Source organism: Mustela erminea, chromosome 1 (assembly GCF_009829155.1).
Source record: "Mustela erminea isolate mMusErm1 chromosome 1, mMusErm1.Pri, whole genome shotgun sequence".
Taxonomy (NCBI): Eukaryota; Metazoa; Chordata; class Mammalia; order Carnivora; family Mustelidae; genus Mustela; species Mustela erminea.
The window spans coordinates 187,835,356-187,861,654 of record NC_045614.1 but is presented as its reverse complement, the minus strand read 5'-3'; the positions used below and the strand labels follow the sequence as shown (position 1 = coordinate 187,861,654).

Below are 26,299 nucleotides of genomic sequence, written 5' to 3'. Positions count from 1 at the left end.
CAGCAAATAAATGTCAATTGAGATATATGCACATATCTTCCTTGATCATTTTTTTAAGGATTTTATTTATTTACCTGACAGAGAGAGGGAGATCACAAGTAGGCAGAGAGGAAGGCAGAGAGAGAGGGGGGGGGAAGCAGGCTCCCTGCCGAACAGAGAGCGTAATGCTGGCCTTGATCCCAGGACCCTGAGATCATGACCCTGAGTCCAAGGCAGAGGCTCAACCCACTGAGCCACTCAGGCACCCCTTGATCATTTTGTTCCAAAATATTTTTCTTTCAGTTACTTTCACCACTTCTATTATGTTCCCGAGACCAGCAGCAGCCCCCAACTCTTATCATTTAATTTTTTATCTGGTTGAAATTTTAACTAATTCAAATATAAAGAGCCTTTAGAACAAATTATATACTATAACTCAAGTATTCTCCTCTTAGGTGTTGGCAGGCAAGATACCAGAACAGAATCATTTCCACACTTTGTACCTTGGCCTCCTTTTAAGTCTGGAGATCTCAATATGAACACTGAAAGTGATGTTAGGGACTGTCTAGTTCATCATCTCATCGACTACAAAAGTGCCACTCTTGAATGTATTCATAAGTGTATATGGACTAGAGAAACAGCAACCAAAAGCTGGGGCAAAAATCTCTTGAATTTATGTTGAGTCTGGAAAAAAAAACTGTGTTTATATGAATTTTAACAAGCCACTTATTAGGTATTCGTCTCAAAGTTCCTCAAAGACTTGCTACAGGTTTTCTTCTCCCCTCTCTTTATAGGACAATCCCCAAGGCAGTCACAATGCCCATCACAGTCTCCTGTCAGAAAGGGATTCTCTGAAGCTTCCTATGACAGCTTCTTGCTTTTTTCTTACTGCATTATTGGTGAGGTGTTCCTGGTTCAGGACATTGACAGAACAAGGCTCCCTTCACATACACTTTTTATCCCTATCCTATAAAAGCCTATTTTGAGAAGACTTGAAAGCGCGCTGGATAACACAGGCAACAACAAATGGTTTGCTTCTGACATAAGTATGCCAGGCACTCTGGCGGGCTTCAAAGGAAGATTTGAGGTGACAGCAAGGATGCTACTCAAATAACTTTGCACGACTAGGATTTCCAGGCACGACTGAAACATGTTAGCTGTATCGTAAAAATCCGAACGATGAAGGCAGGAGAGTTTAGTTTAATTATACATCCACACGGCTTCTTCACAAATATCAAACATTCTTCCCTGAAAAAATATGGGGGAAAATTGGCTAAGAAGAGGAGGGTTAGCTTTGTCAAACACGATTAAGGCTAAATCACAAAGGACCATAATTAAATAAAATTAAAAACTCAATCCCACTAATTTCGAGAGCTCAATAGTTACATGTGGCTAGAGCCTGTAGTACTGAACTCCACTGTGAACATTTCTGTCAATATGGAAAGTTCTGTTGGAGGGGCATGGATGGCTAAATGGGTTAAGTGACAGACATTTTTATTCTTTTTTTTTTTTTTTAAGATTTTTATTTATTGGGATGCCTGGGTGGCTTAGTTGGTTAAGCGTCTACCTTCAGCTCATGTCAGATAAGAGTCCCACACAGGGCTCCTTGCTCATTGGGGAGGCTGTTTCTCCCTATGCCTGATCTGCCTGCTGTTCCCTGTCAGAGAAAGAGAATGGAGAACACACACAAGCAGGGGAAGGGCAGGCAGAGAAAGAAGCAGGCTCCCGGCTGAGCAGGGAGACCAATGTGGGACTCAATTCCAGGGCACTGGGATCATGACCTGAGCAGAAGGCAGAGGCTTAACCAATGGAGCCACCCAGACATCCCTAAGCAACAGACTCTTGATTTTGGCTCAGGTCCTGATCTCAGGATCATGAGATTGAGCACTGTGCTGTCCAGCTCCCCATTCAGTGGGGAGTCTGCTTGAGATTTTCTCTTTCTCTCCCTCTGCCCCTCCCCCTGTGCTCTCTCTCTTTCTCAAATAAATAAATAACTCTTGAAAGAAAGGAAGGAAGGTAGAAAGAAAGGCAGTCCCGAACAGCCTTGATAGAGAAAAACTTATATGAAACAGCAATTTTCTAGTTTTTGTGTAGCAATCTTGGAAATATATGCACTTTTGTATAAGACAATCTAAAAGATCATAGGGAGAGTCGATCATACTTAGCAATTGATTTCTACAGCATGAAAAGAAAACATTTTTTTTTAAAGTACTGCACTCTGATAAAATGTTAATGAGATTTGAGGGAAAAAACAGAATTTAGCAACATTTATATTCTAAACTTTTATGCTATGTTTCCTACCACTTCCAAATATATTACACCTTCCTTGTATAAAACAGCAAAAAACAAATCTTAAAACGTGACCCTCCTACCCAAACTTCCAGCCCCAAACGCTTCTTAGGGAAGCAACTTATGTCCGATTGAGTTTTATCCCAGAAAAAAAAAAAAAAAAAAATGGCTCCTGAGGACTCTTCCAACTTTTAATATGCACTGTTATGAAAAGTTTTAAAATATAGTATGTTGAATACAGCACAAGCAAGTAATACTGTAGGATGCTTTGGTCTCATTTACATTCACAGCTTTGGAGCCAATGTACAATCTCATTTTCAGATACTTTTAGTTGTGCTTGCTGTTTTATACTGTATAAAATCTGTATAAAGGGGATTGGACTGTGATCATGTGGATGGTTTAACACATATTACAATGCTTTATTATTATAGCATGACTTTAGAATGACTCCATTTCTCACAGGTGATAGGGCTGTCTCTGAGTTATACTAGCAATTCCAAATGAGGCAATAAAGAGCACTCTGTTTATTCCATAAATAGTATAGCAGTCCTTTAGCTTTCTTTTTAAAAAAGATTTTTGACTTGAGTATGTTTTCATCTTCTTTCTTGATACATATGGCCAAGATGGGAAAAATGTTGAATTTCCGCTGAATTATTTCATTGTGACTACAGAATTAAAAGGAAGGACATAATCACCAGCAAAATGGGATCAAATGCAAACAGATAAGGCATTTTCTAATTTTGACCTAAAGCTTCAGAAAGCTCAATTGAGTCAGGCTACTATATTGAGAAAGGAAGATTAAAATCCCAGAAGGGCAGCCCCTGAACTCGACAGAGGCCATATAACAGAGTATTAGTGCTATTTAACACCACTTGAAAGGAAAACAACCATATTTAGTGCTGCAAAATATCCAGTTTCAGATAAGCCTTATCTGCCACATTACATTTCCAAAGGCAGAAAAAAGCAGTCTGATTTTCCCTATAGTGACTCTAATTTATTTAGCGTGAATCTCAGTTTCTAACTTGCCAAAATACAACCATACGTAGCTTCTTAATTATATCATGGTCTGGGTTTTGGAGAACCTGGCAAGCAGATAATTTCTGTATAAGGAGATAAGTCTCATGAGTTTTCCAAGAAAGGGTAAGAGAACAGAATTAAGGATTCTTTGAGAGAAAGGAGCTTTTTCAATTTTAAGGCTTCAGTAATGCTGAAAAAAATACCACCGCCTTCCTCAACAGGCTGGAAAGCTCACTCACTAAGATGACAAAGGTGTCTTTGGATTTTTTCCCAATCTTCCTCCCAGGCTGGTCTCACCACAATGTTGGCAGCATGGAAAGAACCATGTGCTTAAGACCCTAAGTTTAAGAGAAATATATATTTTTTAATTTTATTAACATATAATGTATTATTTCTTCAGGGGTACAGATCTGTGAGTCATCAGTCTTAAACAATTCACATAGCACATACACATAGCACTCACATAGCACATACCCTCCCCAATGTCCTTCACCCAGCTACCCTATCCCTCCCTACCCCCACCTCCCCACCCCAGCAACCCTGTTGTTTCCTGAGATTAAGAGTCCCTTATGGATTGTCTCCCTCCCTGGTCCCATCTTGTTTCATTTTATTTTTCCCCTCCCTTCCCCCCCGACAACTTCCCACCCTGCCTCTCAAATTCTTCATATCAGAAAGATATGATAATTATTTTTCTGATTGACTTATTTCGCTTAGCATAACACCCTCTACTTCCATCCACATTGTTGCAAATGGCAAGATTTCATTTTTTTTTTTTTTGATGGCTGCATAAAAGGAACATTTCTTACTTTCAGAATATCACGAACCACCACCATAACACATCTTGTGAATTTATCTTTGTTAAATTTAAATAGGAAAAAAATACATAAAGTATTGTTCACTGGCATCAAGTCGATGTTATCCAGTAGAGAGCATCTAAGGAAATTTTATCTGGCAATGATAAGCTCAGTTACGGACTTCATTAATAATTGTACAGGTCAGATTTATACATATTTTAATAGAACACAAAATCAAATGATATTCTTGAATCATGTCATAGTTTAAAGATAGCATGTCTAAATTAAAAGGTTTTATGCAGACAGTGCTCTTGGATATCCGTAAGAGGAATATATATATATTTTTTAAGGTTTTATTTATTGGGGCGCCTGGGTGGCTCAGTCAGTTAACTGTCTGCCTTCAGCTCAGGTCATGATCCCAAGGTCCTGGGATGGAGACTTGCATTGGGCTCCCTGCTCCATGGGGAGCCTGCTTCTCCCTCTCCCTCTGGGCACTGCTTGCCCTGCTTGTGCTCTCTCTCTCTGTCAAATAAATAAATAAAATTTAAAAAAAAATTATTTATTTTTTTATTTATTTGAGTGCAAGTGGGGTAAGGGACAGAGGAAGAGGGAGAGAAAAAATTTCAAGCAGACTCCACTCTGAGCATGGAGCCTGATGCGGGACTCAATCTCACAACCCTGAGATCATGACCTGAGCTAAAATCAAGATGCATAACCAACTGAGCCTCCCAGACACCCCAAAGAATGTATTTTCCAAATATATCTTAATGCATTCATTCTTTCCTCAAGGTGGAAAAAAACTCCTTTCAGAAGGACTCTGTAGTATATATCTGCTTTAAAGTTAGTACTATGAGGGCACCTGGGTGGCTCAGTGGTTTAAGCCTCTGTCTTCAGCTCAGGTCATGTTCTCAGGGTCCTGGGATTGAGCCCCACATCTGGCTGTCTGTTCAGCAGGGAGCCTGCTTCCCCCTTTCTCTCTGCCTGCCTGTGATCTCTCTCTCGGTCAAATAAAGAAATAAAATCTTAAAAAAAAAAAAAAAAGTTAGTACTATGTTCACAGCAATTAGGTAGACTCTAAGAAGAAAAAATATTTTCCAGGAAGACATAAATTAGTAGCATTTCACCTTAGATAAAACTAGGTTGGAAACAAATATTCATAAGCAAATGGCAGGAATTTGCTCTACCTTTAATTCATACTACCATGGAAAAGTCTAGTATTTACCTCCATATGCTTCTAGTTAAAGGTGATACAACAAGTTAACTACTTTGTTTTATTATATGAACATTGTTTTATGAACCACAGAAAAGTGAACCGACTTGATTTGATGTCGTCTTGCTCTGCAGACTTAACTAGTATTTTATGATATTTATCAATAAAGCAAATGTGAATTTTTCCAGAATGAAAAGCTAGCCTGGGTATTAAAATGAGACTGCTAGCTAGGTCTCTTATTATTATGGCTCAGCTATTTGAGACCATTTCTAATTTCTCCTAAGTTACTGAATTAATACAGTTTTATAGGATTATCATCCATGCTTCCAGAGGTTTCAATGGTTTGATTCTTAATAGGGAGTAAGCATCTGCATCAGTAGCTTTTAAGAGCTCAAATGAATTCTCTTCTTATAAGTATGTGCATATTAAAATTCTCCTCGTTCTATCACTGAGAAAGAGAGAGAGGAAAGAAGTGTAAAAAATGGGTATTCAATCAGCAGTTTTAATAACATTCCTATTTCAGGAATAACACTATGAATTAAGTCTACCAATTTTACCCTGCTCTTTCTCTCCTGTTTTCTTTCAGGTTATTTAAAGTAGGGTTTTTTTGTTTGTTTGGTTTTGGATTTTGATTTTTGTTTTTGTTTTAGAGAGAGAGAAAGAGTGAGACAGGCACAGCGAGAGAGGGGTCACAAGCAGGGGAGTGGCAGAGGGAGAAGCAAGCTTCCTGCTGAGCTGGGAGCTTGATGTAGGACTTGATCCCAGGACCCCAAGATCATGACCTGAGCAAAAGACAGACTCTTAACCAGCTGAGCCACCCAGGTGCCCCTTTCTTTCAGGTTATTTAGAAATCAAGATTAGGTTGAGGTGCCTGTGAAGAAAAAAAAAAAAATGAAAATTTGGAGAAATACATATTTGATATGCATCAGAGAAATAGAACTTCATTTTTCAGTGAGATCAAAGATAGCATCACCTTAAAGTTATTAAATATTCATTTTCATGTGGTGTTATCTATAAAATTATTGTCTTTAGAATTATCTGAAGTGATTGGTTTTACTTGAAGGATCTTTAATCAACAAAAAGGTAAAGTCGCTAAGTTGTATTTTAAAAAGTAGAAGATTAAGAGGAGAAATTTTCCTCTCTTGATTTTTGTTCAAATGTAAAGTTCAGGTTAGCTTGAAAATGCCTTGCACACAAAATAATTTTTATAGTTGTAAAAATATAAAATCCAGAGTGGTTCAAGTTTATGAATGGGAAAGAGAAAAAATGATCTTAATAATCTAGAATATTTTCAGATTCTGGGGTGACTGGATGGCTCAGTTGGTTTAGCATCAGGCTCCTAATTTCAGCTTGGGTCATCATCTCAGAGTCATGAGATCAAGCTCCACAATGGGTTCTAGCTCAGGATCTGCTTGACATTCTCTCTCTCCCTCTGCCCCTTCCCCTCTTATGCTCACTCTTTCTCTAATATAAAATCTTAAAAAAAAAAAAAAAAAGAAATTTTTTAGATTATAAAATCTTAAAAGAATTTTTTTAGATTCTTCATGGTTTCATTTCATTTTTTTCTTCATTTACTCTCCAATCTTTATTCTTATCACCTTTTGCTTTGGGTTTTGAATAAAATGCAGACAAGGCACATGATATATTTAAAAAATATTCTGTTAAACTTTTTTCTGCTGTGGAGATAGCAAACCCTCTAAATTGTACTTGACCGTGCCATACGTGTCTAAGACAGGGTCACCAAGTACTTAGAACTTCTCAGCAGAAATATAATCAATAAAGCATTATGATAATGGGTTCTGACATTTGCATTTAGAATCTTTTCTCTTGAAGAAAACTGTTCATGATATAGAAGTGAGTGAATGCTTTAGGTTGAATTTCCTAGGATTTTAAATCATTTACTGAGGATCTTATCTCAAGTGAGATACTTTTTTTAAATGGAGACATTCGTCCCAAGCAATGTGATAAATCATTATGATGACACTTAACACACGTTGAAAACTAATTTAAAAATATTTCAACTTTCTGCATCCCCTGGAACTTCACCACTTCTGCCTTATCTGATGACACTTCCGGCTTTTATTATGTCCCTTTTCCAGCCCATGACTTTTAGTTTTAGTTTGATTTCACATATAATCCAATTCAGTCTCGATATCAATGTTCACTCATTTCCAATACTAATCATTCTTTAAGGTCTAACTCATGAACTTCAACTTCAAGGAGCTGTTTGCTTCAGTGTTCTTACCTTTATTCAGCTCCCATGCTACTTTGTAGTACTATTCTATCATTAACCATATGCCATTTAGTTTTCTGGTTATTTCTGTAAATATCGTAATTGTCTACAGGGTTATAATCATGTTGAAATGGTCATGATAAATCCCACTGTGGACCCTCCCCCGCTAGGAAACATCAATGTCAAAGTCAAGAAAGCTTTCCACCTGGGTTCACTATCATTTTGCAGGCTATACCCTCACCTGAACTTCCAGAGAATACAAAATTGAATTTTCCCTCTGTTGCTTTTGCATTCCTTGTGCTTTCTGAGATATCTGAGGCTATTCTTAATAACTAAAACTAAGCCTGTCTTTGCTCTTGTTCAGCTTGAGTGGGTATAGAGAAGATGTACTTCCCTATCTATAGCCCATTCACATGGGATTTTTTTTTTTAAATTAGAAGCAGGCAGAGAGGCAGGCAGAGAGAGAGAGAGAGGGGGAAGCAGGCTCCCTGCCAAGCTGAGAGCCCGATGCAGGACTCTATCCCAGGACCCTGAGATCATGACCTGAGCCGAAGGCAGAGGCTTAACCCACTGAGCCACCCAGGCGCCCTCACACGGGATTTTTAAGAGTGGTCTTATGCTACAGGAGCAAAGGAGGTTGGCGGTGACAGTGGGGTGATGGGTCTATTCATGGAAGAGCTGGAAACTGTCTCCACAAACTTTCTCTGCCCAAGAATAATAAGTGAAGACATCTGATTATATATTTTTCTCCATGAAATGTGCTTCTCAGAAGACCCTTTTCATTCTCCACTTTTACTAGGCAAAACCTTATGTTTTGTTTTAAGACACAGCTTGATTAGTATCACTTTAATTAAACCATTACTGAATAATCTCCCCTACTAATTTCTTTCTCCTTAAACCATTTAAAATACTTAGTTCAAATGTGTAAAATTGTTCACATTTGCAAATATTTTCTATTTTTATTTTTAAAATATCTGCTTCACAGGGTGCTTGGGGGGCTCAGTTGGTTAAGTGTCCAACTCCTGATTTCAGCTCAGGTCATGACGTCAGGGTTGTTGAGTCAGAGCCCTGAGTCGGGATCCACATTCAACAGGGAGTCTGCTTGGGATTCTCTCTTTCCCTTTCCCTCTGCCTCTCCCCCTACTCAAGCATGCGCTCGCGCTCTCTTTCTCTCTCTCTCTCTCTCTCTCTCGCTCGCCCTCTTTCCCAAATAAATAAATAAATAAATAAATCTTTAAAAGAAATAATTGTTTTGTAATTTCCACTACAGTGGACGAGTAGGCACTGTTTTTTATATTTAAATCAGACAGGAAACATTAAAAAGATATAGTAAATGATGGAAAATATTTATATGAGTAAAAGTACATAATGTATCATAATATAATAGGCAGTTAGGGGAGATAAATCAACAACCAGTATGTATTTTATAGATACTATCCATTTAATATTCATAAATTAGCAAAATTAGAATACGAATCTGATTGGGTATGCGGCAACCAAATTAGATAAGTGATAAGTAGTAATTAGTAAACAAGAAATGAAATCATAATAAGAAAGTAAAAAATAGAAGTGAGCTATTTCTTTGATTGTAGTCACAGAGCTAACTGGAGGCAGAGCCAACATTCAGAAACCAGGTCCCCCAACTCTCAGTCTGTGTGCCAAGGTACTAGGTACATAGTACCTAGCATTTGCTGTACCGAAAATACAGGAACACAGGCGTACTGTCCACTCATGCTTATGTAAATGCTACATCAGAATTACATGACCAATTAACCCGTGATCAAATCTATATTCTTGTCAAATTATTGCAGAATTAAAAAATAATTTAGAACTCCAGTTTTGGCAATATAGAAAAATTAAACACCAATAATCCTCTGGCTACAAAAATTTCCCTGTACAAACATTAGACAGTTATTAGATCTCCTATTAAATTTGTAACTGAGCTCAAAAGAAAGTAAAGGACATTTCTAGGAGCTATAAATAAGAAGCAGTAGATACATGAGCTAATTTAATGCTGAGGTTGCTCTGAAGAGCTTGCTGATCTCAATAAACAAGGATAGTGGTTCTTAAGTGGGGGCAATTTTGCCCTCATGGGGATATTTGTAAATGGAGAGAAACGTTTTGGTTTTAACAGCTGGGAAGCGGTTTGTACTACTGGCACCTTGTGGGTAGAGGGTAGGATTACTACTAAGCTTCCTATAATGCACAGGATATAAGGCCCCCACCACTGCCCACCGCTGCCACCACTAAACAATTCTCTCTCACAAGATGTCCATAGTGTTGATGTGGAGAAATCCTGCCCTCGGGTCTTAGATACTAACTCCCAGTTGAGGACCAGAGAGAAGGTGTTGGGCTAGTAAAATCTAGGGATTTAAAACAGATATACTTTATGTTTCAAAATCAGAACCTCTTCCAGGGTAACTCTAAGTGAAACGGAGAGTCTGCTATTCAGGCAAAATGAAATTTATGTCTTTTGGCCTGGGCCTGAACATTTGTAACCATGATCTGCCCTCAGGCATGTTTCCATTTCTTCTGTTATTAGATCTTGAATAACTCCCAGCCATAAAATTTACTTTGTTGTGGTAAAACACTTTGGATTCCAGCAGAAACAAATGCAAAGAGCAATGAAAAAAGGACTTTCACACATATATAAATAAAGGCTCACTAAAGATAAACTCATAATCTAAACTATAAAATACATCAAGATCAAGAGTTCACAGATAATACAACAGAAGGATTCAATCCTTGAGCACTTAAGAAAAAAGGTTTTTTGTTTTTTTTTGTTTTTTTTTTGGTCACTGTTTTTCAAATAGATACGCTTAAAATAGTTAAAAATATAAACTACGATTTGGAAATAAAAGAAGATGACACTATTTGTTTAAAAAATTAACCTGGACAAAAATGGGTTGGCTGATACTCAGAGTATACAGATGAATTTATTCAGTTTTGGTAAAATATATGAATCCTTAGATTGAAATACTATGCTCGTCCTGAGAAAGACACATGCAAATAACCATATATCAAGAGACACCATTGTGAAATTGCAGAGGATCAAAAACAGGTATAAAAACTTAAAATCAGGGGTGCCTGGGTGGCTCAGCGGGTTAAGCCTCTGCCTTCGGCTCAGGTCATGATCCCAGGGTCTTGAGATGGAGCCTCGCATCGGGCTCTCTGCTCAGCCGGGAGCCTGCTTCCCCACCCTCTCTCTGTGTGCCTCTTTGCCTACTTGTGATCTCTGTCTGTCAAGTAGATAAATAAATCTTTAAAAAAAAACCTTAAAATCAACTAGGGAAGTAAAGAAAAATGCCTAGAAGAGAGCAATTATCCCACCTGCAAGTTTCTCAACCACAATACTAGAAAGTAGAAGATAATGCAGTATCTTACGAGTGCAGCAAGAAAGTAACTGTCAACCCGGAACTCTGTATCTTGAGAACCTAAAAATATTTCCAAAGGAAATATGAAAAAACAAAACCAAAAAAAAAAAAAAAAAACCAAACAAACAAACAAACAAAAAAAACAATAAAAACTTTCCAGAAGTTTTTTGCGAAGAAGACTACAAAGAGCTTGGTTTTCAGCTCTGGCTAACCGCTAAAAACACTTAGGGTTGACTTTTGAAATTTTCAGTATCAAACCACACTTCAGATTTATTGAATTAGGATCCTGTGAGTGGGACTGAGTCACCAGTTTGTTTGTTTTTAAAGTTCTATAGATGATTTCAATACCCAACTTGGTGGAGAACCACCAGTTAACAAATATCGTAGCAAGAAGGCAATTAAAACCAAAAGAAGATAGGAGCAGGAAACTGGCAAGTAAATGGTTGAGTACATAACAATAATGATACCAATAAGAAAATAACTATGTTATTTGTCTTCATATATGCAAGTGTGTGTGTGTGTATTATACACACACACACATATATATATATACATACACACACATATATATATGTGTATATATAACATACAACATATATTTATGCCAGGAAGTAAATATTAAAAGATAATAAAAACTGGCCAGGTTTTCCAACTGTAATATAATCATTCAAAGTCTAAGCATTAGACCCAAATACACATATTTGAGAATTTCAGAAGTAAATACCTGAATGCTAACAGATCAAGAAAATTATAAGAAAAAGTAAAATACCTAAATTAGAATGATAATGGAAACATTATTTATCAAAAAATGTGGGATACACTTAAGTTTTTAAAGAGAAAAGTTAGATTTCATAAGCTTTCATTTGGAAGAACAGAGAATTATTGATAAAATATCTATCCAAAGATATTTTGAAGAAGAAAAAGGTAAATTCAACCAATGAAATTAGTAGGAAATTAGCTAAGATGATTGTAAAAATTGAAAATTAATAATAGAGAGGGCATCTAAAATTAAGTGTAGGTTCTTCAAGAAGATTAGGAAGAATGCCAAGAAAATATCAATAGGTTCCAACAGGACTGAAAACGAGGAAACATATAATAAAATGTATAACTGTAGAATGTTGGTGTTGAGATCCCTGGTTCTGCATAGTGAAAAAAAGAAACCATTTCCTCAAACTATATAAAAAAGAAATTTTACATATAAAAATTTGTATATTTTTAACTTAAAAACACAGAAGGAAAAAATATGCTAGGTTTGCTTACATCAAGAAAAATGATAAAAACAAAGTAAAGACAAACTTATCTAAAGAAGATAAAAGGAAATAAAGAAATCTATAAATCTATAAGCCAAAGACAAGCAACTGTGGGAAAGTAAGCAAAGCCTATAAATAATAATATTGAGGAGAAAACATAAATGGCCAATGTAACATTAAAATATCCTTAACTTCACTAGCAATCAGGAAAATCCAAGTAAGCTGTAAGCAGATATTGTTTCTCATTCATCAATTTTAAGAACTAAGTATTGTTCACAATACTAAATTTTGAGAAGGATCTTGAATTATGGAATTTTCCATAAACTGCTACTGGGAGTATAAATGTTCAAACAACTCTGGAAAGAATTTTAGCAATATTTAATACAATAGAATATGGTATAACATTTAATTTGGTAATTTCATATTTATATCCAAATTATATAATTATATATCTATAAACTCTCAGACACAGTCAGGATAAATATATGATAAAGCTAATTGCAGCACTGTGTTTTGTAGCAAAAACTAGAACAAAACTTAAGTATGTACTAATAAGAGAATAAATAAATTTGGATACATGCCAATAATAGAATTACATAGACTAGTGAAAATAACACTGCATGTATAAACATGCAGGGATCTCAAAATAGTAATTAAACAAAAGAATTTGAAGACGGGGTGCCTGAGTGGCTCAGTTGGTTAAGCGTCTGCCTTCGGCTCAGGTCATAATCTCAGGGTCCTGGGATCCAGCCCCGCATCGGGGTCCCTGCTCAGTGGTGAATCTGCTTCTCCCTCTCTCTCTCTATGGTCCCTCTCCCTCTGTGATTGCTTTCGCTCCCTCTCAAATAAATAAATAAAATCTTAAAAAAAAAAAGAGAGAATATAAAGACAGATACATACACCATGGCATTGTTTAGAAATTGTTTGATGACACCAAAACTATACATACATTTTATATGTATCCATTATTAATTAAATATATATGTAACAGAAATACGGTATTACACATCACATCCAAACTTAGGATGATCATTATCACTCAAAGGTCAGAAGGAAAAGGAAATTATAGGGAGGGGCTTGTAGGGATCTTCAACTGTATCCCTCACGATCTATCACTTCCGAAATTTTGAGAAATTATAAAATAATGGGAAAATACCAGTTTTGACAGAGGAGGGTTGGTAGTATATGAATGTTTTTTTTTTCCCCTGTGTACTTTAAGAGCTTTCAATAATTCTCAATATTGGGAAAAAAAAAAAAAGCACTGCTTTTTAAAAAAAGCACCTATCACTGAAACTATGTGTAAGTTAATTTTGGAGCAGCAGGACCTATGTAAACGTGGTTGTTCAAAATCACTTCACAAACCGGCAGGTCAAAAATCCGCTTTCTAAAACTGAAGTCAACTGATTTATTTACAGAACTCAGCGGCGCATTGTGTAGTCAGCCACCTTTCAGCCCTGTCTGCAACGCCAACACCCCAGGAGACCAGCCGCTGCATGGCTTCCCTCCACATTAGGTCTGGAGAGCCTGAAGCGTTCATGGGTGAAATGGACACATCCAGAGGCTCTCTCCTTGGCATGGCTTAATGTTTCATTTGGTGCCAAAAACTATTATGCTTTCATTCCACTTACATTCTTCTTCTATTTGTGCATGACTGAAAAATCTATTAAATGTCAAAAAAGATCACTGAAAATAAACTAATATTGCTCAAAATAAAATTCATTTTTACCATAATCCATCGACAGTTTTTTTCCCCCTCCTGTTACGTTATGATTGAAATCTAGGTCACAGTACTGTTCAACTTACCCTTTGGAACACCAAATTTTTATAAACAGCAAAATATTCAACTTTCTCTCCATAGCTTAATTTCACATGTAAAGTTATACATGTCAGTGAAACAGAAGCCCTCAAGTGTCGCATGCAGTATATGAATGATTTATTATTGTATTCTTTTATTCTCAAGCTGATTTTTCCTGTGATTTTTTTCATGTATCACACTAGCTCTGAGAATCAGACAGGTAATTATCCTTGTTGTCACAGTTAAATGGGTGGGATTCTGTAGGGGAAAATCTAAGCAGAACTATTTAAATCCTCTATGAGGTGACTGAGCTCATATATGCTCGCATGAATCACTGGGGCATGTCATTTCATGGCCCTTGTCCCCCTTCTCTAAAAACTCTTTCCATCTTCTTATCTCTTGCAGGCTTGTTAGCATTCTAATATTTGCTAGAGGGAGTAGTGAACAGTGTGATCTTGGACATGTAACTTATGTGCAAAATTAGAATACTACGGTGCCTAAAACCATTCAGACGGTCTTGGCCCCTGGGGATTTGGTTTTGTACAACCACAATTGCTTTAAGTATTGGATTAATAGTAGATTCTACACAGGACTTCTATGAAGCCTCAATAAAGTAGTCCACATAGATTATGTAGCTCAAGGTTTGGCTCATATGTTCTATGCAACAAATGTTACAATCAGCCACCCGCTGTGTGGTGGAGGGGGGAATTAGAGAGTAACCAGGATGGTGGTGTTAAAATATGTTTGTTACTGCTTTAATGGGATCCCTATAATGGCAAATTGTGACGCAAACTGCCCTGCAGAAAAAGATTTTTGTTGTTTTACTTTCTGAACTTGCAATTATTCAAAAAGTTCTCTTTCAAATAAAAGTTCTCATTCTATTTTATAAATATAAATAAATAAAATAAAATATAAATAAATAAAAAGTTCTCTTTCTATTTTAAAGGGGATAGCTATAAAGGAACAGAGAGTCCTTATTAGAGAAAATAATAAAGCTAGCTCTGTCACCAAAGCATTTTATTTTTGCTACCATAAGGAGGCTGGCATATCATCCCAATAAATATTACATATATTTGCTCATTACTGAGCCAAAGAGACCTCTAAAAATGTCCTTAAGTAATTAGGGATTTTATTATTATTTAATTTCTAAAATAAAAATCAATTCTACATCATAGAGTAACTTCCTAGATGATTATTATATATGTGTGTCTATCATATATATATATATATATCCATATTTAATTACTATTTTAGTATTATTTAATGAAAAATGAAATAAATAAATTCACTAAATAATAATAATTTTTAACACAGAAAACTGTCCTGTCAAATATAACTCTTAACAAAGAAACCCACATCTTCAGAAGCTAACAACTCTTTTCTATTAGTTGGACACATTTTGCTTCTCCTGTTCATGTTCATTTCCCAGGAAGCTAAAACTCCTCTCATATTTCAATGCCATTTAAATTGAATAATAAAATGTTAATTTGTATTTTATGATTTTATGTCAAGGCCCACCCCTCCCCCAAAGGATTTGGCATTGATGTGAATGGTCATTGTAAAAAGATCTTTCAAAGAGCCATATAAAAGAAATATTTTTCAGGCTTTTGACTAAGATTTCAGGATAAAATTATTTGCATTCCCATTAGGGCATCTTTTCTAAAATGCATAGATCAGTGTCTCAGGTTGTTCAAAGGCCATCAGAAGATCTTCTTTGTGTAATGTGTCTAGAGAAGCCCCAGTAAGAGGCAATTCCTGGGGTAAGAGGTTGTTCAGTAATGTCAGATGAATCCCTTGAGTCTTGCACTCTGTCATATTATTTTCTGCTAATGTTGACACAAATGAAATGAATCTTCTGTTTCTATTCATCTATACGGTATTATCAAAGGGGACAGCTGATGGCTATATCAATATGATAATTTAAGTTTGCATATTTGAAGTAGGAATGGGGACACATTTCCCTAAACTTCCACAAAGGTTAGGAAAAATACATTTTTCCTTGTAAAAACCACAAAGCTTCTCCCTTGAAAACTGAAGCTATGAATTTGTGATTTTTAAAAACAGCACGACATATCAAAGATTGGTGTGGAATTTAACCCCTAACATGTCTGTTATTAAGTACAGAGATGGGCTTACAAATATAAGTGAGAAGCATTGATAAAATATTTACTACAAGCATAGATATATTAGTCCCCATACTTCTGAGTGGATGTCGTGAGCCTGTGGATGCAATTTGAGATTTAAGGACAATTCACATGCAATTAATTACCAGAGAAGAATGAGGAATCAAATTCAGCTTCACAAACAAATGTTACTAAAAGTCCTGAAAAATTACGAAATAAAACACTTAAAATCACTATAGTTGGGAAGGATGGAAAGATATCTCATTCTAGTGGAATACTGTTTCTCATGGAATCATGCAAATTTGAGACCAGAAGCAAATATGATGGGTATCCATTGCAATACTGTCATTTTACAAAAGAGAAAATTGGATGTCAGAGAGAGTAAGTGACTTGCTCTTTCAATATAACATAAAATGATTTTTTGTTGTTTTACCCATAAAACAGCCACAAAGAAAAACAGAAATTGCATTCCTTGTGTTTGGGAACTATATGGTAAAATTTGTATTAAAAAAACAACTTTGCTATACTCCTTCGCCTTCCGTTGAAAAGATGCACATAAAAATAAAATTCTTACATGATGCAGACTAGCTTCTAATTTCATAAAATCATTAACACAGGAATTCTATTCTGTATAGGTCTTCCTGTTACAACAATCTATTTTTTTTTCCCTCCCATTGCTCATACAGGGCACATTTTCTTTTAGCCGCTCTATTATCATTTTGATTTAAATCCTTTGCTTTCCTGGATTGACTGGTTCTGATAAACTATTCCTATTTCATCTGCTTCTGTTGGACTCTGATGAGCCATAGTAATTTTGTAGCCTTTGCTACACCACCACCTCTTAGGTCTGTGTAATGAGGTATGCAGTGCCTTCATTTTTTCCCCTTTATGGTTCAATCCTAAAGTATAATGTGAGGCGTGAGATTGGTATTTTGTGAGTTACAAAGCCCATAGACGTCACATTAATAGCGCACTGCTTTATAAGCTGTCAACTGTCACAGGAAAATTTGAACATAATCGTCCTTCTTAATTAGTTTCCCCCTTTTCCTTTAATAACAAACCAATTACTTAAAAATATGTATAATTGGGCTTAGACATTTTACCACCAAACGATACAAAGTGAACCTCAGGACTTTACTGAATATTCAAGACCAAAAATATAATTGCCAGGAGATTATCCGTTTTGACTCTCATACCATCTTTCCCTCTCCCCCCACACAAAAGAGGTTAACCCAGATTTTATTCAGGACTACTCCAATGAGGGAAGAAGAAACCTCAGTAGAGACCTGGGCTCAATTCACTGCACAAGCAAGAAGGAATTTACAGTCAAGATGCAGGTGGATGTCCGTGGATAGAAAGCTGCTAAGAGGAAACCTCAGGGTGAGCGGTTCTGGCTAAGTCAGTCTAACAGCATTCCCCTGGGAGATAGTGGAGAATTAGGAATCTGATCAGATAAACTGTGATCAAGTATTGAGTCAGGGGGTAGGGGAGGTTTTTGCTAACCTGACTTAGCAGCATTCTTGGTATAAGGGACTTTACAAGGAAGCACACAGAGAAGCCTAGGAGAAGTTTCAAGGATCCTCACTGAAGTTCATTCAAGCAAAGAATCTTTATTATAACCTAATCTTAAAGTCCCATCCTATCACTTCTGCTGTATGTTACTGGTCCCACAGACTAATCCTGGGAGGTGTGGAAGGGGATTACAAAAGAGTGTAATACCGGGAGGTGGGGGAGACTGTGAGCCTTCTGGAAGGCTGGCTGCCATTATGCTCCTTACTTAGCATCAGCCCAGTGAGGATACAATGATTTGGGGAAACATATACTTTTGGAAACAAATTAAAAAATACAATATAAATTGCCTACCATTCCATCTTTTTTTTTTAATTGAATACAGTTGACACACAATGTTATAGCACACACATCATCTTTTTTATTTTTTTTAAAGATTTTATTTATTTATTTACTTGACAGACAGAGATCACAAGTAGGCAGAGAGGCAGGCAGAGAGAAAAAGAGGGGGAAGCAGACCCCTCACCAAGCAGAGAGCCCAATGTGGGGCTTGATCCCAGGACCCTGAAATCATGACCTGAGCCAAAGGCAGAGCCCACTGAGCCACCCAGGCACCCCACTATCATACCATCTTAACCACAAATGCTACCTATTAAAACTGACTCAATCCAACCTCATCTTCTCTAACAGTATCAACAGAGACTTTGCTAGCATAAACGGCAGGCCATGTTAAGCATAAACAATGTTCCAAATGAATATTATTCTGACATAACGGAATACAGAAAACATCAGTATATCTTCAAAAAGAAAGTTAGAAAGCATCTACTGCCCTCACATGGAAAACTCACAAAGTTTTTAGCCTAAGAAATGCAAAATGGAGTACAAAAATCAATCAATCAATTTTCAGAGCTCTAACGAAATGTTCGATTGAGTTCTGGAAGCATTAAAGGCACACACATTCCTTCAAACCTCATTTTTCCTGAGATCACTCACCTGGCAATATGAACTACCCAGAACACAGTTGAGAACAAAGGAGAAAATAGGTACTACTTGAGTGTTTAACAGGTATCACAACTTTAAATATATATTAAATTTAAACTTCTCGGGAATCATTTGAGATAAACTCAATAGTAGAAAAGAAATCACTGGAATTAAATAACTTATTCTTGACCATAATGATAAATTATGTAGTTAATACTCAAACATAGATATTTTGACTCCACAACCTATGCTTAACTTATATCTGTAGACTGGAACCTATACTTAACATCTATAATGTAAGAAAAAAAGAAACAAAAACATATTCAAGTATGCATACTATATATATATATCTACTTACATAAATGCTGAGAAATGAGAATACATTTATAAATCATTTGCATTAAAATGCTGACTTTCCAACACAGGAACTCTTCTTCTACCTAACTTGATTGACTCATCCTCTATCATGCACCACGTTTACAATACAGACTTTGCAATTCAGACAAGTTTCACTTGAAATTTCTCACATGCAACATAAAACTGCTCCTAACTATTGCATAGGTTTGTTTTTGTTTGTTTTCTTTTTTCTTTTCTTTTTTTTTTTTTTGTAAATCTTTGTCAAGACTTAGCAGGGTGAAAAGGTGAGTATGTCCACTGATCCAAAAATACACATCAAAAACAATCCATGTAGAATTACAACCCTAGGGACGCCTGGGTGGCTCAGTTGGTTGAGCAGCTGCCTTCGGCTCAGGTCATGATCCCGGGGTCCTGGGATCGAGTCCCACATGGGGTTCCTTGCTTGGCAGGGAGCCTGCTTCTCCCTCTGCCTCTGCCTGCCACTCTGTCTGCCTGTGCTCACTCTAGCTCCTTTCTCTCTGACAAATAAATAAATAAAATCTTAAAAAAAAAAAAAGAATTACAACTCTAAGGGGTAAGGAAGAAACTAGAAGTGAGAGGTAAGGAAAGGAAATGCTGGAATCACCTGTGATCCAATGTTATCCACCCACTTAACATATTGTGTCTCAGGGCGCCTGGGTGGCTCAGTCCTTCAGCATCTGCCTTTGGCTCAGGTCATGATCTCAGCGACCTGGGATCGAGTCTGCCTCAGGCTCCCTGCTCAGTGGGGACTCCCTGTCCCACACGCCCCCTCTTTCCCCCGGCTTGTGTTTCCTCTCTCACTGTGTCTCTCTGTCAAATAAATAAATAAAAATCTTAAAATAAAATACACTGTGCCTCAAAGTTTCTTAGAGTCCGTAGATCTCTCTCTCAAATAAATCAATAAAAATCTTAAGAAAAAACAAAAACAAAAATACATTGTGTCTCAAAGTTTCTTAGAGTCCCTATATGGATGGAATGCTGGTGTCCTAACAAAATTCATGCCTTGAAGCCCTAACTTCTAGCTGCTGGCACTTGGAGGCGGGGTCTTTGGAAGCAGGCCCTTTGGAGGCAGGGTCTTCTGGAGATGATCAGGTTCAGATTACATCATGAGGATGGAGCCTCTATGATGGGATTAGTGTCCTTAGAAGAAAATGAATGGAGACCAGAACTCTGTGAATATACAGTGAGAAGGTAGCTGGTTGCAAACCTATGAGAAGGGCCTCATCAAGAGTCAAACAGAATGGCACCGTAATCTTAGACTTCCAGAACTGGGAGAAATAAATGTCTGTTGTTGAAGAAGACTTGCAGCAGTTTGTACTGACCAAGACAGTCTCCTATCTCATTCCCAATTCCCAAATTTTTAAAGGTCAACAAAACTTTTTCTTTTGTAAAATAGAACTGTTGTCGGTGCTTTTTTCCAGTTTCAGACAAATTCTAGATGTTCTCTAGGTTAGTAGTTGGATCGCCCACTCCCCAAAACCACAAAGCCCTATTAGACAAGCACCTCACTTGCATTCATTCAGCTATCAGTGGAGTTCAGAGTTAACACTTGCTTTCTTTTTTTTCCTTTTTAAAGATTTTATTTATTTACTTATTTGAGAGAGAGAGGGAAAGGGCGTGTGGAGAAGAGCAGAGGGAGAAGGACAAGCAGATTCTGCAATGAGCACAGAGCCCAATGTGGAGCTCGATCCTACAATCCTCAGATCCTGACCTGAGCCAAAATCAAGAGTCAGAGGCTGAACTGACTGAGCTACCCAGATGACCCTCAGAGTTAACACTTGTTTTCAACAAACGTACCCTGACCCACTTGATAAAAACTTTGCAGCCAAGAAAGATGGATCCTCATTGTGGTCATTTATTGATGCTTTTCCATAACCCTTAACCTCTTTTTTTTCCAAAGAGTGTATTAACCTATGAACAAATTTGGTAGATTTAATAGTCAACATATCTCTACAATCTAGCCGATCATCACCACCTCCACTTTGCCACTACTGTCCAAAATACCATGATCTCTCACCTGGTTTACCCCAATAGCTTTCTAACTTCTCTCCCTATTCTTTTCTTACCCTGCCCCCATTTGGGTTTTTCGTTTTTAATATACCAGTACCCAAGTGAATGTTCTTCTTCTTCTTTTTTTTTCTCCTTGAGAAAGAAAGTGGGGGGAGGTGGGGCAGAGGGAGAGAGAGAATCTCAAGCAGACTCCATGCTCAGCACAGAGCTCAACATGGGCCTGGATCTCATGGGCCCTGGGAGATGACCTGAGCCAAAACCAAGAGTTGGTCGCTTAACCAACTGAGCCACCTGGGTGCCCCCAAGTGTTCTTTCTAATACACAAATAAGATCATTATGTCCTCTGCTCAAAGCCCTCCAGTACTTCCTATTTTCAAGTAAAAACTGAAGTCACTAAGGCTCTATAGTCCAAAATGCTTGCGACTTCTGTCACCTCTTGTTCTTCTCCTTCCATGTTTGCTGTAGCCACTCTTGCTCCCCTTCTGTTTCTCGAACACATGAACTATATTCTTTGCTCTGGGTTTTCAGTCTTGTTCATCTCTCCTAAAACGATCTCCTTGGGGGAACCAAAGGGGCTCAGTGGGTTAAACACTGAACTCTTGGTTTTGGCTCAGGTCATGATCTTAGGGTTGTGGGATCCTGCCTGTGTGGGGCTCTGTGCTCAGCAGGGACTCTGCCTGAGATTCTCTCCCTCTGCACCAACTCCAATAAATAAATAAATCTTTAAAAAAAAAAAAAAAAGTCTTTCTCCAGATGGTTGCATGACTCCTTCCTTTACTCTTCAAATACTATTTTCTCAGTGGAGCAGTTCCTCACTGCCTTATTCAGAATGGCTCCCCCCCACCCCCACATACACATATGCCTTCTTAGGTTTCTACATCTGTCAGATCCTCAGTTGAATTCAACAGACCCACCGACTGCAACTTCATGTCTATTTCTACATTTGCCCGTGACTTTGCTAATATCACACAATGCCTTCCTCGGTCTAAGAGGTTTCTGCCAACCTTTGTTCTCCCCCAAGCCTCCTAACTAGGCCTTGTACACTCATGGGTGAGGTCAAACAAATAGGTATGGATCCTTACATCATGTTTACACTCCTATTTCTGGACAGCCAGTATCTGTTCTTTCATGTTTTTTCAATTTAGTTTTCATATTCATTACACTAGTTTGCCTGGTTTTTCATTCTTTCATCTTTTCCTTTCTAGTCTCTTTCCATGCTCTATCCCTGGATAAAATCAATCTACCTTTGTCTCGATGCCTCAGATAAGAAAGGAATATAACCCATGATAGTCTCAATCAACTTTCTCTATTTCAACTTGTTCTGATGTCCAGCCATCAGTCCAGGATGTAACTCTTTTCTCCTGTCCATTTCCTTTCTGACTTCTGTAGTTCTCTCTTTTACTTGCAGTCAGTGTCTGAAAAGTTCCCAGCAACTTTAGACTTTGTATATGTCCAAAAATGTAAACAAAATATTCTTGTCAATAATATTCAATTTTCTGTTATTTTTCAGTATAAAATTTATTAAATGAAAAAATGGAAAACCATGGTATTAAACTGTATAGAGTGTTAAAATTTTCATCTTGATAATAAATTCATTTCCTATGAACCTTTTACTTTGGAGTTCACTCTAAATCTACTATGTGTAGACTTCAGTCACAATATTCTGTAATTGTTAGGAAAAGGGGTATAAAAACATACACTCTTCAAGAAGAAGGTTTAATGATTGCAACAATTATCTTCTGCAATATGGCAGCTATGCCCAACAACTCTTGAAAATCAATAAGGGTTTGAGATTGACTGGAAAAGTTTTTTACTGTAGGTAATCACCCAAGAAAACCTAAAAATATCTAAGCTATTCCAATATTCCAGGAAGGCATTTGTAGTTACAAAATAGCTGATTAACCGGTACTAACTGTGGTAGGGAACGTGGTTCCCCCCACCCAAAGATGCTCATATCCTAATCCCTAAAATCTATGAATATGTTACGTGATTAGAAAACAGTAACTGAAGATATGATTAAGGTTAAGTACCTTTAGATAGACAGATTACCCTGGATTATAACCTGCATATTATATCCTGGACTATCCTAGAATATAATCATGTACTTATCTAAGTAATTAAGATAATTATATCAGAGTGAGTGCAACCTAATCACATGAGTCCCCCTAGAAGGAGAAAACTTTCCTGAAATCCAAAATCTGAGATTGCTGAAAAATGGCAACCAGATGAGAAGGCAGTATGACAGAGAAAGTCAATATTCCTGGTTTTGAAGGTGGAGGGAGGGGTTCATGAACAACGAAATGCAGGTGGGCCTCTAGAACAGGAAAAGGCAAGGAAACAGATTCTTCTAGAGTTTCTAAAAAGGAACAGAGCTCTACTAACAACTGATTTTAGCCCAGTGAGACCCAAGTCAGATTTTTGTTCTCTAAGACTATATAAAATAACCTGTATTGCAGTGATGTGTTGCAACAGTAGGAAAAAAAAATTTATATATATAATCATTGTGATGTTTTAAAACCTACAGGTTAAAAGTTAAATTAGGGGGTGCCTGGGTGACTCAGTCATTAAGTGTCTGCCTTCGGCTCCGGTCATGATCCCAGGCTCCAGGGATCGAGCCCCACATCGAGCCCCACATGAAGCCTCGCATCAGGCTCCCTGCTCAGCAGGAGACCTGCCTCTCCCTCTCCCACTCCCCCACTTGTGTTTCTTCTCTTGCTGTCTCTGCCTCTGTCAAATAAATAAAAATTTAAAAAATCTTAAAAAAAAATAAATTTAAATTTGGCTCATTGTTGTTCATTTTTAGACTTTAGTGTGTAAGCATAGACATTTTTAAGTAACTTCTTAAAATAGAAACAAAAATGACAAAAATCTTTTTCTCTCAAACAATAGGTTCGATTAGCTAGTAAATTTACTCATCTGCATAGTCTTATTACCCTGGAATCTAGACTGATGAAGTCTAACTTTCATTTTTTTTTCCCCAGTGTATTAAGATATAATTGACATATAACATTGTGTAAGTGTAAGGTAGAAAACGTATTACTTTCATACTTATATATTTTCATACTTATATATTGCAAAAATAACTCCATCATATCATATAATCACCATTTTTCTGTATGGTAAGAAATTTGAGATTTACTCTCTTACCATCTGTCAAGTACATAATACTATTACTAGCAATAATCAGCATTTTGTATATTATATCCATAAAATTTATTCATCTTATAACTGAAAGTTTGTACTCTTTGGCCAACATCTCCTTATTTCCCCCAAATTCCATCCCCTGAAAACCATGTTTCTACTCTCTGTTTTTATGATTTGGAACTTTTAAAAAAATTCTTCACACCAGTGATATCATACAGTATTTTTTTTCCCTCTCTCTTATTTCACCTAGCATAATGCCTTTATGTTCTATCCATGTTGTCACAAACGGCAGGATTTCTTCTTTTCTCATGGCTAAATGATACTCCATCAGATATATGTGCCACAAATTCTTTAGATACTCATCTGTTGACAAAGACTTAATCTGTTTCCATATCTTGGCTATTGTGAATAATGCTACAACGAATATGGAAGTTCAGCTATCTCTTCAAGAATCTGATGTCAAAAGATGTGAGAGTGTTGGATCAGATGATAGTTATATATATATTTTTAATTTTTTAAAATACCTCCACACTGTTTTCCATAATGGCTGTTATCAATATACATTTCCACCAGCAATGCACAAGAATTCCCTTATCTCCATATCCTTGTCAACACCTTTTATCTCTTGTCTTTTTTAAAATTTTATTTTATTTTTTCAGTATTCCAAGATTCATTGTTTATGCACCACACCCTGTGTTCCATGCAATATGTGCCCTCCTTAATACCTACCACCAGGCCCTCCCAAACCCCCACCCTCCTACCTCTTATCTTTTTTTTTTTTTTTTTAAGATTTTATTTATTTATTTCACAGCTAGAGATCACAAGTAGGCAGAGAGGCAGGCAGAAAGAGAGGAGGAAGCAGGCTCCCTGCTGAGCTGAGAGCCCAATGCGGGGCTCGATCCCAGGACTCTGGGATCATGACCTGAGCCAAAAGCAGAGGCTTTAACCCACTGAGCCACCCAGGTGCCACCCCTCTTATCTTTTTGAAGACAGTCATTCTAACAGTAGTGAAACAATATTTCATTTTATTTTTGATTTATCTGATGATTTATGATGTTGAGCATCTTTTAATATACCCAGTGGCCATCTGCATATCTTCTTTGCAACTGATAACCACAAAAAAATAAAATCACAAATGAGAAGGGAGAAATAATAACCAATACTAGAGAAAAACAATTATAAGAGAATATTATGAAAAAATATTTGCCAATGAATTGGACAACCCGGAAGAAGTGCATAAATACCTAGAAACATTCAAACTACCAAAACTGAAGTAGGAAGAAATTGAAAACTTGAACAGACTGTTAACCATGGAAAGAAACTGAATCAGTTATCAAAAAACTCCCCAAAACAAAGTCAGAAGGCTTCACAGGCAAATTTTACCAAAAATTTAAAGAAGAGTTATCTATTCTCCTCAAACTACTCTAAAAAAAGAGAAAAGGAAGAGAAACTTCCCAATTCATTCCATGAAGCCAGCATTACCCTGATACTAAAACCAGATAAATTCTTCATTAAAAAAATAGAATTATAGGCCAGTATCCTTGATGAACATGTATGCAAAAATTCTCAATAAAATACTAGCAAACCAAACCCAACAGTACATTAAAAAATATTTCACCACAATCAAGTGGAATTTATTCCCGGGTTGTGAGGGTGGTTCAATATTTGCAAAATATTAGTAGTAGAAGAAACAATCCTAAAATTCATATGGGACTACAAAAGACTCTGAAATAGCCAAAGAAAACTTGAAAAAGAAAAGCAAAGCTGGAGGCATTATAATTCCAGACTCCAAGTTATATTGCAAAGCTCTAGCATAAAATAGTATGGTAATGGCACAAAAATAGACATATAGCTCAATATAACAGAATAGAAAACCCAGAAATCAATCAACAAAACTAAAAGTCATCCTATAGGTTGAGAGAAGATATTTGCCAATAACATATCTAATAAAGAGTTAGTATCAAAAATATATAAAGAGCTTATACAATTAACATTCATAAAAGAAATAATCCAATAAAAAATGGTCAGAAGATATCAGTAGACATTTTTCTAAAGAAGACATACAGATGGCCCACAGACACATGAAAAGATGCTCAACATCACTGATCATCAGGGAATACAAATCAAAACTACAATGAGATATCACCTCAAACCCGTCAGAATCCTTAAATCAACAATACAAGAAATAACAAGGGCACCTGGGTGGCTCAGCA

The 26,299-nt window shown here is 36.7% G+C and overlaps 1 protein-coding gene across 4 annotated transcripts in view; it reads right to left on the bottom strand.

Moving 5' to 3' along the window:
• ROBO1 (roundabout guidance receptor 1) overlaps window positions 1–26,299 on the bottom strand; it is a 1,179,537-nt gene that overhangs the window by 1,044,388 nt on the left and 108,850 nt on the right. The window lies entirely within an intron of this gene.